The following is a 16,340-nucleotide window of genomic DNA, read 5'->3' on the forward strand; positions in this document are numbered from 1 at the left end:
TAAGTCAGTCAGAGAAAGACAAATATCATATGATTTTACTTATATGCGGAATTTAAGAAACAAAACAAATGAGCAAAGGGGGGTGACAAGAGAGAGAGGCAAACCAAGAAACAGACCCTTAACTATAGAGAACAAACTGATGGCTACCAGAGGGAAGGCTGGTGGAGGGATGCATTAAATAGGTGATGGGGATTAAGGAGTGCACTTGTCATGATGTGCACCTAGTGAAGTACAGAAGTGTTGAATCACACATTCTACACCTGAAACTAACATTACACTCTATGTTAACTAACTGGAATCTAAGTAAAAAATTTAAGAAAAAAGTTAGAAAAACCAAGCAAGTATTTCATCTTGATCCATGAGTTACTGGTGATTAAACAGTATATACATTTCTGGCTGGTTTCAGGGAAAATTTACCAGATTTGTGAATTATAAAGACAGTTGAACATGTTTTCTACTTTGGAGGCAGATGGAGTTGCATCAAAATGTAAAAGCAATTTAAAAACTTTTATTGTATGATATGATTAGAGATTTACTTTAAAAGTATTTCCATGTGCTGAAACTTGCTCCACGTAGTAAAGCTTTAATAAAGTTTGAATTATGCAAGCACATGAGCTAGAATTGCAATTATATGTAATTGACTTTGCCAATGTAATTGAAATGCATGGGCTTACTATTTAATTTACAAATCTGTGCACAATTAGTTGTGTGTGATCTTTTTTATCTCTTTTTATAAGGCTATACTCCTGTAAGTTATGTGAAATCCAAAAGCCTATTACTAAGGGCATTTGTAGATTAGTACACATCTCTGACATCCTTAATGAAATATCCATCCCCTTGCCATTCTGGCTCTTGGTTTGACTGATTAGGCAATAGCTCTAGTTAAGAGAGCCAAATTGGTTCTCTACTTAAAAGAGAGAAATTACCTTCCTCTTGATAATTATCTGCACTCTCATTCTAATCCTCAGCCACCACCACCACCAGTATAAGGCAAAGCACTGATTAAATATTTCTCTGTTTGTTCCATAAAAAAAGACTTCACAAATGCATATTTACTACCCTCCAGAAAATAATACCTTAAGTGGAATATATATTTATTATCTGCCTGAACTTGTCAACATTAAACAAATCTTTAATGCCTCTAATTTATACCCAGATACAGTACTTGAAATTTTAAGTAGCAGTTCCAGGAAGCCAAAAGATTTTGTGTAACATGGGGAAAGAATTTCCTATCTTCTGGCCAGAAGTTGACTTCTCAACAATGTAATAGAATCAAATAATTACTAGAGCTTCTATGTCTTTATCTTAGGCACATGCTCTTCAATGGTTTCAGTGGATCATAACATGATCATTTTCCCATGGGGCCATCAAGGATAGGCTGGGTAGGAGTCTCTGGTATTTGTTTGTGGAGCTTTTAAGAAGTTGGTATTTTGCAGCTTGCGTCTTCTCTCTCCACTCTGTTGGAAGTCTCTGATTAGCAACTGCTCTCTCTTCATTGGCTACAAGATTTTATGCAGCTATCTTTTATCCCTTGAGTGTGGTAACTAGACCCTTGATTATCAGGAACAGAGATTTGCTCAGGCCACTTTAAGAAAAATGGGAACATATAAAGATATGTGAGTGCCAGATCTTAAAAGCTATCCAACCATTAGGCAGGTCTTGAGGCAGGTCTCAAGAGGTCTCCACTTCTCTCATAGCTCATGTGGTCTCTCTTTCAAAGTGCCATTGTTTCCATCTCTGTGTCTACTCCATCTTTTTGGAGGAAATTCCCTAGAATAATTTTTCTGAATTCCCTAGAAATAATTTTGGAGGGAACTAGTCTGGTTGGCTTAACTAATTATTATTCGCCGTAGGACAAAGTCCTTCACATCTGGCTTGGGTTGGGCCAAGTTGAGCCCATCACAGGTGGCCCTGCATAGATAGTCAGACCCTACTTCACTAAGCACTGGCCAGGGTGGCTTCTGCTATTAAAAACAAAAATTCATGGTAGTAGGTACTCTAATTAATCTGCCCAATACATGTATAATTAGAAGGTACATGTGCCTCTTGCTTAGCTAAGAAAAGATCTCACAGAAGCCCAATGCTTCCTCCTTTTTGCACACTGAACTGGCAATTCCTAAGCTTTGGGCTTCTACAGAGCTTTGGCAAAACTTGACTCCATTTTACTTTGAATGATATATCCAGAGTCACCTTCTTTTGTCCAGTTACTCTTTGTGTTTTGAATAATTCACCTGGAATTTTGGTTTAAATGTTCTAGCCATCTCAAATTCCATTGGTTAAAAATAGTTATATCCATGTGCATTTAATAAATAGATCAGACTGCTTAACATTCTCTTTTCCATTCAGAAATCTGAAGGGTAGATTATTCACTTTTTGCTAACTTTCTAGTGACATTAATTTAGGGAACAGATTCTACAAACTCTAAGTCTTGACTCTCAGCTTTTGGAATAATAATGATTTCTTTAAATTTACCATCTGAACAAATAACAATCACCAAGATTTCAGAAAGATTAAAAACAAAATATATTTAAACCTTTCTAATCATTTTCTCCCTCAGTCTTTTCAGACTCTTGTTAATTACAGTGAGTTACTTCTTCAGGAATAAAAACGCTGTCCAGAAGTGTTCAGTGTTTGCGCAGTTAAAAAGGATATTGGAAAAAATGACCTTGCACACTCATTAATAGGAGTTTGGAAGTAACATTTCCTACTCATTATATTTCCACTATTTTCCTTAAAACGGTGCAGTTAAATATGTGGTGTTTCTCAGTTCCAAGAAAACTAAAGCTGACCTAAAATAAACTGAGAGTTAAAAATAGATCCAATATGGTAGGGTCAACAAAGCCTGTATTTTTCCGATCTGATGATAGCACCACCACACTTAAATTCTATGCATCTGTCTCTATCTCATATGTACACACATTTACTCCGAGGAAATGGGAAAGTGAAGCTCAGCTCAAGAGCAGTAATGTAAACAGCATCGCACCTATTCTCAGCAGGAATCGTTTGCACACCTGTCTTTCTTGGAAATGTTTCAGCTGGTTGTTTTCTCAGGTTCAGGTACAATTTCATTAGGCCCTGGAAACACCTTCACTGTGTCAACTGTGCTGGCCATTAGAGAGAAAGGGAGGAAGAGAGAGAGAGAATATTAGACAGCAGGTTCAGTTTTCTAGGTGCTTGTTTGATGTATCAGACACAAATATGTAAACTTATCATTTTAAAATAATATATCACATATGAAAGAGAGCTGCAACCACATTAAGGAGGCAAAGAAAAGGAATCCTAACAGGGCCTGGGGAGGAGTAAGGAAAGAAGTTAACAGGAGGCTTCCTGGAAGCAGTGACCACTGAGTGGGGAAAGAGAAAAATACATTCTCCACAGAGAACATAGGAGTAAAAAGGACTTGGAGATAAAGAACTCTTCTTAAAGTCTTCTGTGTGGGGTGCTGAACATACTAGAAGGAGTTTAACATTCTGAAACATAAGGCGTAAGTTAAGCAAGGATTGAAAGATGAAGCTAACGAGACAAGCAAGACTAAACTCATACAGAGCCTTGCACACCACCATGTTGGGAAAAGGCTGCTGTGTTCAATATGATGTAATAAAAACTAATTATTGTAGACTCATGAGAGCTTATCCAAGAAACATCCTGTCACTTTAATACCCAGGCAGGATATTAAAGATATTTTCATACTGAGAACCTTTCACTAATTCTCCTGTCTATAACACTGCGGTCTACGCTTTCACTTTCAAATTCTAGCTACTTCGATCTAATGGCAACTCTTTAAGAGTGCAAAAAAAGGAAGTACAAACTATAAAAAATGTTGTAATTAAAAAAAAACAAATAATCAAAAGAGTCTGTTTAACTGTTGCTTTCTGAGCTGCAAAGATCATGACAGATGTAGGAAGCTGAGTTGAAGAAAAGTTATGTTTGTCTTAGCCAACATTTTCTTCAAATATGAGGGGCTAAATATGTTGCCATTGTGCAGAGATTGGCTGATGTATCACTCAGATGCTTCTAGGATCAAAGAAAAATAGAAAGGCCTCATGAGGAGCAGTTGATCAAAGTCACCAGGGGCCAAACTGCATTCTCAGAATCCTTGTGAGTGAGTAATCCACACCCCCATTCTCTCTCCAGCTCCAAGTAAGGTGAGTCCAATGGGCAAACTCTCATTTGGCCTCTTTGTCCCTGAGAACATTGCTTATGCTCCCTAGCACACACTGATGTCTACTTTTATAAAGGTCAAGGAGTCTGGGGCACCTGGCTGGCTCAGTCGGTGGAGCATGCGACTCTTGATCTTGGGGTTGTGAGTTTGAGCCCCACATTGTGTGTAGAGATTACTTAAAAATAAAAAAATCTTTGGGGTGCCTGGGTGGCTCAGTCGGTTAAGCATCTGACTCTTGATTTCAGTTCAGGTCGTGAGATAGGGCTCCACGCTGGGCATGGAGCCTGCTTAAGATTCTCTCTCTCCTTCTCCCTCTGCCCCTCTCCTGCCTGCATGCTCTCTCACTTTCTCTCTCTCTCTCTCTGTCAAAAAAAAAATCTTTAAAAAAAATTTTAAAATAAAGGTCAAGTTGTCTTATAACTAGGGTGACCAGATATCCTGCTTTACCAGGCACAATCCCAGTTTATGTCTGTGCTGTCAACCCAAATACCAGTAGTGGCTTTTTTCACTCTCAAAATGTCTCTGTTTAGATAATAAATTATACAGTCACCCTACCTCTTACCAGTTTCAGCAGGAATTCAACGTCTGCTTCTGAGCCTCTTCTATTTACTCCGCACAAGCAGCTGATCTGATGGAATTCCAGTGAATTCCTGTGAAACATAACAATTTGAGTAGTGTCTTAGAAATTAGAGGTAAGAGTTTGAGCTATAATTTATACGTGCCAGGAACCCTCAGAAAAATGCCCAGATTACATGTAATAAACATAAATCCTTGTTGCAGTCCTCTGGAAAATAAATAAATAATTTTTAAAAACATAAGGAAGGCCCATCCTACAACCTCAAGTGAAGATGGTCAAGGGACTCAGAAAACCCAGGGCAAAGAGCTTCATGACAGCAGAACTGGGAGGCGCCACCAGAAGCGCCGTTCTGAGGACAGGGTGTTTGGTCTGAGTGGGTGGCATGCTCCTAATAACATGTCCCTCATCCCCATTGGCCACTGAACAGCACATTCCACAGAGTTTTTGATCCCTTGGCTCTCCCGCCTTCCCCAGCTCTGAGTCTTTCACAGAGGAGTCTGAACTGTTGCTTCATTTGTTTTATTCTTAAGAAACAACTCTGTTGAGGTCTTAACATAGAACAAACTGCACATGCTTAAAGTGTACAATTTAATTAGTTTTGACATCTGTTTGCTCCTATCACGATAATGAACATACCCATGACCCCAAAAGATCCCCCCACCCCACCCCACCCCTGGTAATTCCTCCAGTCAGCCCATCCTGGTCCACAACTCCCATCCCCAGGCATCTTTCATGTGGTTTAAAACAAAACAAAAGAAACAAACAAATAACATTTTTAAAAAGTGATCCTTCTCAAATATTTTTTTAATTGCTTAATTTAAACCGCCTGAAGCTCTCGGGTTTCTTGCTAATCCATGTGAAACGTATATAGCAATCTGCTTAGTTGTCTGGCACACTTTTCACATTAAAAAAATAAATAAATAAAATACAAGAAAATTCCAAGAGAGCAAAGAACATATTTGGCTTGTCTAACAAGCGTAAGGAAAAGAAGCATTTGCTTTAGTTTAAAGCCATTAAAAGCATTCTTTCCTATGGAAAGGCGAATGCCAGGAATAGCTAGACACTGAAATGGTCCAAGTTTTTATTAAAAAATGAGAGATGGCATCACTAAAAGAAAGGCCCACTCAGATAATAGAAATAAATCAAATTTTCCCCTGAGTGGAATGCCTTGTTTCCACAAAGGTGTCAATTACTGAGCAACTTTCCCATCAATACTTTATCTAACAAACTGGTAACTCTAACTTTGAAAAAAATGCTCAAAGTTTATTCTTGGTTTGGATTGCTTTGGCTCTGGGAAAAAAAAAAAGCAAACAACCAACCTTTTCTTTTTAATGATGGGAAACATTGGAAGAGCACAGTTCTGAGATTCTTCCATTAGGTAACTTCATGAGCTTTCAAGTCATTTCACTTCAGCTTCTCGTGGTATGATGAAGCATCTTCAAAGCCCCTTCAAGCTCTAAATTTTATACTTTGTGACCTTTCCGGGAATATCTGTGTCCAACAAAGGGCCCAACTGGTTCACACTCACCCTGGCGTGGAAAGAAGAGAAAAACCAGAAATTCCCCTCCCATGGCACTCCTCTGCCATAGCTGTTAAACTGGCTAGTGTTGTATAGCTATTATATAACTTTGGCGGACTCAACCAGAAAATAACTTCCTTAAAAATCAAAAAAATATTAACTGAAGGACTAAAGAACGATGTCACAGAAATGGTCCGAGGAGAAAAGGCTTAGCCCAGGGCAGCTCATCACACGGCATCTTGCGGCCACCACCGTTATGCCAGAGAGAAAAAACCTTTCAAGGTCTCCATCACTGAGTCGCCAGCTCCCAGTTCAGTTTCCTAATCTGGTGTTTCCCGGCCTGTTACGTGCCCCAGTACTACAGAAAATGAAGGTTTTTACACCACACCGAGGTACAGGAGGGTGCTGAAGGTCAGGGGTCGCGTGTCCAGGAGCTTTGCCTACCCTAGTCCCTACCAGGTATTTCCAAGGACTGAAGAGTGCCATACCTCAACGTCCTATGACCTAGGCCAGGTCTACTGCTGTGGGACAGCACACTGGTTGCGAAGCTCCACCCAGGGCAGCACCGTCTACTTGGCTGACACAGAGTAGGTTACATTGCCCAGCTGCAGGAGCCTAGGAAAGCAAATATCAATTTTTACCTTTTACTTCTGTAATAAGAGGCAGGTGCCCATAAATTGGGGAATTCCCCCAAACAGATGCAGGCAGATGATGGGGGGAAAGGGAAGGGGTGAGGGGTGGGAAGACCCGCCAAAAACCTATTCACGTACACAAATTTGTTTCACTGGACCTCACCAAGAACAAGTGTGCCATACGACAGGAGGAAGACACCTTGGGCTTAGAAACATGACTTCCATAGAGCTTGATACCGCATAATTGTGAGATCTGTCTGCCTCCCTGGAGCTACTCAAAGCAGCAACACTAAATTCAGTGAGCCCATTCTTTCACAGGAATAATTCCATCTGCATACTAAACAGTATTACCCAGAAGCCCAGGTACAAGTGCCTCTGCTTTACAGGGTCCTGTTCTGGCCCTGCTCTGGCCGCACCCCTCCTCTTCAGGTGAGGTGACCAAGGGACCACTCAGTCTCACCTGATGTCCCCACTCTGGGCACGTACCATTCACCCCTTCTAGACTATACTCTGCGCATCCAGGACTCGGAATTCCCTGCCCAAATGACCACTTCCAGGGCCAGTGCAAGTTTTTTGCTAAGGAATCAAATGCTATACTATTGGGTGCACACACTCAGCACCGAAGGATGGCTGATGGGTGACTCTTTGTGGGGAGCACATATGTGACTGGAACATGGGGGTTGGAGGGTGTGCACTTATCTGTGAGGCCCCTGCAGGGAAGGACAGAACGAGGGTGGGAAGAGAAAAGGAGTGGAGATGGAGACTTTACTTCTTCTTTACCTACTCAAAAGTCAAGACAGCCAGGCCATCACCTGCCCTCAAAGCAAGATCATCTATATCATTATCTATATCATGTGGCCTTTCAGAGCTTCCTTGACACAGAACTTGGAGATCATTAGCCCCATTCAGAACTGAAAAACCACAGAGACTGAGCCACCCCCATGCCTCAGCTAACTGGGATAGAGTTCAAGCCTTCTGATCCCATAAGACCAACTGTATCTCCTGGCAGGCGAGGGCACACTGCTCTGGGAGGGCCGTCCACAACACTAGAGTTACCTCAGAGTATAAGGAAATGGTAAGGGCACTCACCCGGACCAAAGACAGGGTGGGACAACATGAGGGGCAACAGTGTTGCTCCTGCCTGGGATCCTGAAACCACAGATTTCCACATGAGTCCCTTCCTCATCCTACAGCTAAGACACTGTATTTTTCTCAGTCAGACCTACCATGCTAACACCAGCCTCTGTCACTCTGCTTCCTAGGGGGACAATCAGAATCCAAGCCTAACCCTCCACACCATATCAGACGCAGGGCTTTGGGACTACACAGTTTCACCATTGATTCTAGCCTCTGGGAGGTGCAGCACTACATCTATGTCACCCCATGTATGACTGGATTGAGGCTGGGCACTTGATCCCAAGCCAGCCAATTCAATGGCTTCCCAGCAGCTGAGTGATTTCTCCCTTGGAAAAACATGAACTAATAGGTAGCCTCAGCCAGTGATGACCTGATACAGCATTAGGGCTGGCAGCCAAGTTGGCTGATATGCAAGATGAAAAAGCAGAGAAAGTCCACTGATGAGGAGAATGCATCCAATACACAGAAACAGAAGCAAGAGACTATGCATCCCCTGAGAGCCTGGGGGAGTGGTTTCGGGTTCCTCGTGGCTCTCCAGGCTTCAATGTGGTGGCAATCTTTCATTGAAATTAAATTTTCTTCCTGCACAAGGGGCCAATGATATTTCTGTACCCTTAAACACGCTATAAAGACAAAAACAGGTAAAAACACCTGATTTCACTTGAGCACACCTGCATGTGTCTAGCATGAAGCCCAAAGAAACTTGAGTAGAAGTCTACGCAGTTCAAGATCACTCTTTAAGACCCCATTCACACAAATTAATATGCCCAACATCTGTCATCTAGGTTCCACAACCATCAGGATCATGAACCATATATACCCCTGACGACCTCTGGTCCCATGCGCCTTGCTCAGAGGATGGCTGAGTCGTCTACCTTCCAACCCTGACTTTCCCTGAAACACCATCTATACCTCTACACTGAGATTCTTGCACAGAGTTCTTCCTCTCACCCGTACCAGACCACCCTGAGAAAGAATGGAGTCCTATCCTAACGTGGTTCCTTTGGACCTCACTACATCACGTACCAGGCATCAAGCACCATGACACTAGCTACTTCTTGAAGAACTGCCCATAGCAACCATTCCTCCTCCTGCACCCTGTTCTGCTTTCAATCCTCAAACTTCTATCCTTTTGATATATGCCCTGTTTCAGCACTTAGACTTAACACCAAGCACAACCTTCTGGATACCCCTTGGCTTCTCAATATCTATAATTGGGGCTCACATCAGCTACTCTTCTCTGAACACCCTTGGCAAACCCCCATCTCAGTAGTGATCCTTTCCTATCCCTGCATGGTCAAGTGTACCCTGCAGACCAGAAAGCAGGTACCAACCACAAGACTTCATACCTCCATAGGCACAAAACTGGAAATCATTTGGCTAATATAATAAATTAATCACTGCAAAACTGTAGAGAATCAAAACCCTGTGAGTCACAGCTGGACTGAACATATTTCACACCAAACTTCAAAATCCCATCAGACACACAGTTTACATAAATTCACCTTTTAAATATAAGCTGTCACAATGTTGTTCACAGAAGCAACAGTCCAGGGAAAATGTCATTATGTGCAGTGGAAGGTCTTAATCTGACTGGGCAGTGAGTGAAATTATCCACAAAGATGCATTCTCCAGGGAAGGCCTCAGGGACCTGAGGAAAGCAATCAAAGAGAATTCTTTTTCCTAGAAGAGAAGCTAACCATAAAATGTCCAATCTCTAATGAAGGGCACACCTCTCCTTAGCAGTGCAAAAACGGATTTAAGCTTTACATAGTTAAACAAACTGCCTCCAAGAACCATTATTTCTCTTTCTGCTTTTCAACTTAGGTCTTCAGAAAGCTGCCAGTCATTCTTACCCGGGAACTCAAATTTTACTGTAACACAATGACCACCTGATACAGCTGAAGCTCTTTGATCTTATCCAGATGCAAGTACCTCTCACCCCTGGGTCTTTGTTCATACCGTCAACCCTGCCCTGTGGCTTTGTCCCTTCTGGCTTCCCACTGAAATCCCTTTTCTTCAAGGCCCAGCTCAAATTCCTCCCCATTTGGCAGTGATCTTTCTCATAGCTCTGAATTCTGACAGTGCTTACCACCCGTGTCACTAATTTGGCATCTGTCGTGTATTGCGTGATGTTGTTGATTTCCTATGAAGTCAACTTTCTCATTCTATTTAGCCTCCCTGGAGCTCTGATATCTATCAACATCCCACTGATGAACTGCAAAGCAATATGAGACCCTTAAGTATTAAAGAAAGATTCAACTCAATATATTGCATATACGTAAGGCTGAAATGAATATATATGTTTGAGAAAGATTTTGAGAAATAAGATTTGAAATAAATTGGGTTGTTCAAATCCCACTCTTGGATTTGGGGTGGCCCCATAAAATGCCTGTCAACTGTGGCATCCCCAGTCTTGCGTCTGGCTGAACAGGGACAATCTGGACAAGGGCAGATGAAAGAAAAACTCTGACTGTGGTCCAGAAGAACCCATGGTCTGAACACCAAGTTCAAAATTCCAAGGTTATCTAAAAAATGGCAATTCAAAGGGGCAAAAGAATGCAATGTATGGAATAGTTCAAGGCAACTGTTTCAAAATTAAAGTGGTAAACAGCTGGAAAACTCTTTTTTGTGGCCCCTAGGGCATGACTTAGAGATAAAAGTGGAAACTTAAAACAACCATACAAGGCTGGGCAGTGATTCTTAGGTACTAACACTCAAGGATCTACAACACCCTCTTCTACAAAACTCACATTCCTTCCGCCTTTGGATACATTCCCTCAGTCATGTATACTCTGTTCAGTGAGGATTTTCTCTTGGTATATCTCCAGAGTGTAGCATAATGCCTGGAACCCAGTATGTTCTCAGTAATAATATATTTAATTCTAAAAGCTGCTTTGTTCAGTTATATGCTTAGTACCTTAGAAAGTGACTGACACATAGTAGACTCAATCAATATTTGTTGAATTAATGGGAATGAATGAATTGGTGAATAGATGCTTGCCAATGTGCCCAACCCTCTCTAGGTGTTGGAGAACATGAGCTTTCCCTCTAGTAGGTTAAAGGAATTAAATTATTGTGATATATTTTATTCAGTGTCAAGTGAATATGGGAAGGATGGGGGTACCTCATTAAAGGTGAATATGAAATAACCATTGAATCACCTTAGACCAAATGCCCCAGCTAATCTAGATCTAGTGCAGTAAACAATTAAATAAAAGACCATCAGTCACCAATCCATTGCAGACATCAATAGTCTAAAGTATTCCTCCTTGATATACAAGGCAATTAAATTTTAGTCATGAAAAGGCTGGGCTCCTTGTCATAGCTCACTCCCCCAATATTTGTGAGAACCAAACACCTCTCCTAATAACAAACACACGCCATAAGAATCGGATTGAAAACCACCACCCTCAAGCACCCCTGGCCCGACCATAAAAACACATGTGCCTTTCCTTATGTCTGTATCACTGATAAAAGTTAAGTGTCCAATCCGGCTTACACCTTGACACAGACAACAGCCTTTAATCTTCTAAAGGTGCAGTCTTCAGCACACATGTATGTGCATGTGCACTTATGTACAAATACATACACGTGTACACACACACACAGACACCACCATGTGGCTCCTAAAGGCAAGAGTTTAATACTTCCCTGAAAAACAACAGCTTAAAGACTACCGAATTAGGGGATATTGGTTAATTACTCATTTATTAAATTATTCACTTCCTCTTTATTCATTCATTGAACATTTATTGAGTCCCTACTCCGGCAAGTATTTTTCTAGGTATTGCAGAAAATTCAAAGACAAAAATAAGACACATTCCATATCTTCAATGATACTGCCATCAATTGGAGAAAAGAGACAGAATCACTGTGGAATGAGATCTATGCCAACACAGAGAAGTCAGGGAGCTGCTATGATCACACGAGTCCAGGAACTCACTTTTACTGAGCATCTGCTCTGTGTGAGGAGCTTTTCAGAGGGTATTTCACTAATTCTTACAACAGCCCTATGCAGGAGGTTTTTTAAAAATCCAAGTTTTAAAAAAGAAACTTGAGGAATTTAAGTATTTGTTCCAAGTCACTCAGCTAGCAAGTAGTGGAACCAGGATTTTAATCGAGCTGTATTTGACTCACGAGTCTGTTACCTGGAGTATTCAGGCATGGCTTCAATGAAGAGATGAAACTTTCTGTAAATATTAAAAGAGAAAAAGTCATTTACCAGGCAGAACTTGTGAATGCGTAAGAGGGCATCCTGACCAGTAGGAATAGCATATTTGGAGACTCTTCAGAGGAGACTATGTAAGGACCAGCTAGTAGACCAGTGCAGCTGGGCAAAGGGTAAGGTAAAAGACTGCATGCATGTCGTGTCATCTGGATCACTTCCTCGTTTCTTTTGGAAGTTCTCACTCTGGACCAAATACACCATCTCTTCCATGACCAATCCGAGTTTGCAAACATGTGACCATTGCGAGCCGAAGGAATCCTCTCACCCTCCCTTTGCTGGCAGCTTAGATAATGTTTATTTTTCATCATTGCCTCATTAACCTCACTGTGAGGAATTCAGGTTCATCAAAGCAGCATTACCAATATTTACGTCAGTTTTCAAACTTAATTTCTCAGTGTGGAAGAGAAACAAGGCAGTTGTGAAATGTTTTTATTTCATGAGCACAGGACTTCTATAATTGCTTCTCATTTTGGCTGTCATTGAAGATACCTCCCTGTTTTTCCATTCAAACAGTAAACACTTCCTTTGACTTCCTGAATAAGAAGATAAATAGTAATGACTCTTACATGTTTCATTATAATGAACTGTATCTTTGAGGTCGTTGTAAATGCTGTGCAATACATCTCCATGAAATAAGATGTGATTGAGAGAATGACTATGCGCCTGACACTCTGATTCCATCCCAGGGACTGGTCTGTCTCTGGATATTTTCTGGTAGTACAGTCTGGGTATACCTGGAGCCTCTGACAGCCTGACTCAACTCTGCATCTTTATCAGTATCTCTCCTCATGGATGCTAAGCCCTTTGAGGGCAGGGTCCACCCCTTGCTCACCCCTGTATCCCCAACATCTGCCATAGTACTGAGTACCTACTAGGATGCTGACAGTTTTTGTTAAATAGATGATTCCAAAAAATCATCCCCAAATGGTTCTTCTGCCATCTGCTGTGTTAGCCAAAAAATTATCAGTTATTAACACATTTAAGGAACCCAATAGGATAATTAATTCAGGGCGGCCTCTGATAGGAAAAATGCCAGTTTTGATCAAGGAAGATGAAAGAGAATTGTGGTTGGACAAAATTATAATACATGACTACTCCTGATTCTCACCTCCCTGTGCAGTGTGTCAATTCTATGCCCTTACATCAATGTCTTTGTGCAGCTCAAACCAGGGCTGACAGTCATACCACCTCCAAAGTACCTGACCCTCCTGAATTGCTTTCTTCTCTTTAGTTTCCCCATCAGTACTCTGCTAGACAGTGACAGCTAGACGGTGAGGATATGGGATGCTAACAGAAACATGACTTGCTGGAAGAAGAGGACAAGGGCTCTGTGGGCTGGGTTTGGGATATTAGAAGACTTTGCAAAATAGTCAGTCAATGCTTCCAAGCATAGACAAGTGAGGGAGTAAAGGTATCCAAATATCCTACATGCTAACAAGGCTAAGCAGTGAGAAGCAGAATTGAAGCAAACCACCCAAATGCCCCCTTGGCTGTTGTTCACTCACTCTTCCCCAAGCAGATCAAGGACGAGATATTACAATGACAGTGAAGCAGCAAACCCATGGCTGAGAGGCACTATGGTTGTGGCTTCTGAGTCAAGGAATCCCCAAACTGTAAAAAAATGATGCTAGCAAGTGAGGACCTTGCCATTCATCATACAGTTTTTGGGTGAATCAAAACATCAGAAGTTTTTTCTTTCTGAGCCAGAAGCAAGCAGCTGCTCAAAAACAGAAGTAGATGCAGAGCCTTGCTGCACAGAGCCAGGCTAGCCAGGCTCAGGTGCCCAGAGCCCAGCCCCAGCTGGCCAGTGGCAAGGATGGGGTCCTGGGTGTGATGGTAGCCGAAGGTACCAGACCACGGCAACAAGCACACGCACGGAAGAAACAGGGCTGATGGGCCCAGACATCCATCCAGTGCCAGGAGGTACTTGAGGGAGGAAGCAGCCCCAGTGCTCAAGCACTGATGCTAGAGCGAGGGTCATGGGAGGAAAAAGCCACCCTGCTTTGTCCACAGGCTGGCCTCCCCTCCATTCTCTAACCCTCGTATTCTCAGGGGCATAGCAGTGATCTCCTGGTTGCTGTTGCCAGAGCTCCTAACTCACACACACCCTAGACTCTTTTGTCCACGTTCCTAGAGGGGGAAACAGGACCCAATTTCAACTAATGAATTTTGGACACTGGGGAAGTGAAATTAAAGCGATTTTGTGGGTGAGGGCCTCTGGGTTGATTGGATGTACTGTTATGGCTTCCACATCTGAATGTATATGGAGCAGATGTGTTACATACTTGCATTCCCCTACTCCTTAAGTATCTGAGGGATTCTCCTATTCAGGGTGTGCGGCACATAGAAAGGTGCTAATGAAACTGAGGGTTGCTGGAGTGGTGGGGGGTGGGAGGGATGGGGTGCCTGGGTGATAGACATTGGGGAGGGTATGTGCTATGGTGAGCGCTGTGAATTGTGTAAGACTGATCAGTCACAGACCTGTACCTCTGAAGCAAATAATACATTATATGTTTAAAAAAAAAAAGAAGAAGATAGCAGGAGGGGAAGAATGAAGGGGGGGAAATCGGAGGGGGAGACGAACTATGAGAGACTATGGACTCTGAGAAACAAACTGAGGGTTCTAGAGGGGAGCCTGGTGATGGGTATTAAAGAGGGCACGTTCTGCATGGAGCACTGGGTGTTATATGCAAACAATGAATCATGGAACACTGCATCAAAAACTAATGATGTAATGTATGGTGATTAACATAACATAATAAAAAAAATAATAAATAAATTTAAAAAAAAAGAAAGGTGCTAATGGAACATCATCCCCCCACCACAACAAACTGCCTCAGGTGGTCCAGAAGAAACACTACAAAATCCTACAAGGGGAAAGGGAAGCTAGGGCTTATTCATGCTATTTCCCAAGTGCATCATCACCATCTGTATGAGGCAGCCACCTGGTACACCTCTTTTAAAAATTAAAAAAAAACATCTGAAAACTATAAAACATTGATGAAAGATATTAAAGGTGACACCAACAAATGGAAAGATACTCTGTGCTCATGGATTAAAATAATCAATATTGTTAAAATGTCCATACTACCCAAAGCAATCTACAGATTCAATACAATTCCCATCAAAATAACAGCAGCATTTTTCACAGAACTAGAACAGATAATACTAAAATGTGTATAAAACAACAAAAGACCCTGAATACCCAAAGCAATCTTGAGAAAGAACAAAGCTGGAGGTATCATAATTTCAGATTTCGAGAATATACTAAAAAACTATAGTAATCAAAACAGTATGGTACTGCCATAAAAAGAGACACACAGATCAACAAAACAGAACAGAGAGCCCAAAATAAACCCATGCTTATATGGTCAATCAATCTATGACAAAGGAGGCAAGAGTATACAATGGGGGAAAGACAGTCTTCAGTAAATGGTGCTGGGAAAACTGGACGGCTATGTGCAGAATGAAACCGGACCACTTTCTAACACCATACACAAAAATAAACCCAAAATGGACTAAAGATATAAACGTGAGAACTGAAACCATAAAAATCCTAGAAAAGAATGCAGGCAGTAATTTCTCTGACATTGCTCATAGCAACATTTCCCCAGGTGCTTCCTAAGGCAAGGGGGGAAAAAAGCGAAAATAAACTCTTGGGACTATATCAAAATATAAAAGCTTTTTGACAGCAAAGGAATCCATAACCAAAACAAAAAGGCAATGTACTGAATGGGAGAAAATATTTGCAAATCATTCATCCAATAATGGGTTAATATCCAAAATGCCTAAAGAACTTATCAACTCAACACCAAAAAAGAAAAAAAATCTGGTTAAAAATGTGCAGAGGATCTGAATAGATATTTTTCCAAACAAGACACACAGATGGCAAACAGACACATGAAGAGATGCCCAACGTCACTAATCATCAGGGAAATGCAAACCACAATAAGATTTAACTTTACACCTGTCAGAATGGCTAAAATAAAAAAGATAATACATAACAACTGTTGGTGAGGATGTGGAGAAAAATGAAACTTGTGCACTGTTGGTGAGAATGCAAATTGGTACAGCCACTGTGG

General features: G+C 41.5%; 1 long non-coding RNA gene across 1 annotated transcript in view; it reads right to left on the minus strand.

Annotated features, from left to right (window-relative positions):
* The window catches only part of LOC145723152 (uncharacterized), a 28,454-nt gene extending 13,795 nt beyond the window's left edge, over nucleotides 1–14,659 (minus strand). Inside the window, exons 1-5 of the long non-coding RNA XR_014148020.1 lie at nucleotides 12,253–14,659; nucleotides 9,533–9,678; nucleotides 6,747–6,873; nucleotides 6,059–6,268; nucleotides 4,718–4,812 (exon numbers count right to left, since the gene is read on the minus strand). This is a non-coding gene — a long non-coding RNA (uncharacterized LOC145723152). The remainder of the gene's footprint in view (nucleotides 1–4,717; nucleotides 4,813–6,058; nucleotides 6,269–6,746; nucleotides 6,874–9,532; nucleotides 9,679–12,252) is intronic.
* Between the last annotated feature and the right edge of the window lie 1,681 nt (nucleotides 14,660–16,340).

The sequence above is a fragment of the Leptonychotes weddellii genome, chromosome 8 (assembly GCF_054177405.1).
Source record: "Leptonychotes weddellii isolate Sample4059 chromosome 8, ASM5417740v2, whole genome shotgun sequence".
Classification (NCBI taxonomy): Eukaryota; Metazoa; Chordata; class Mammalia; order Carnivora; family Phocidae; genus Leptonychotes; species Leptonychotes weddellii.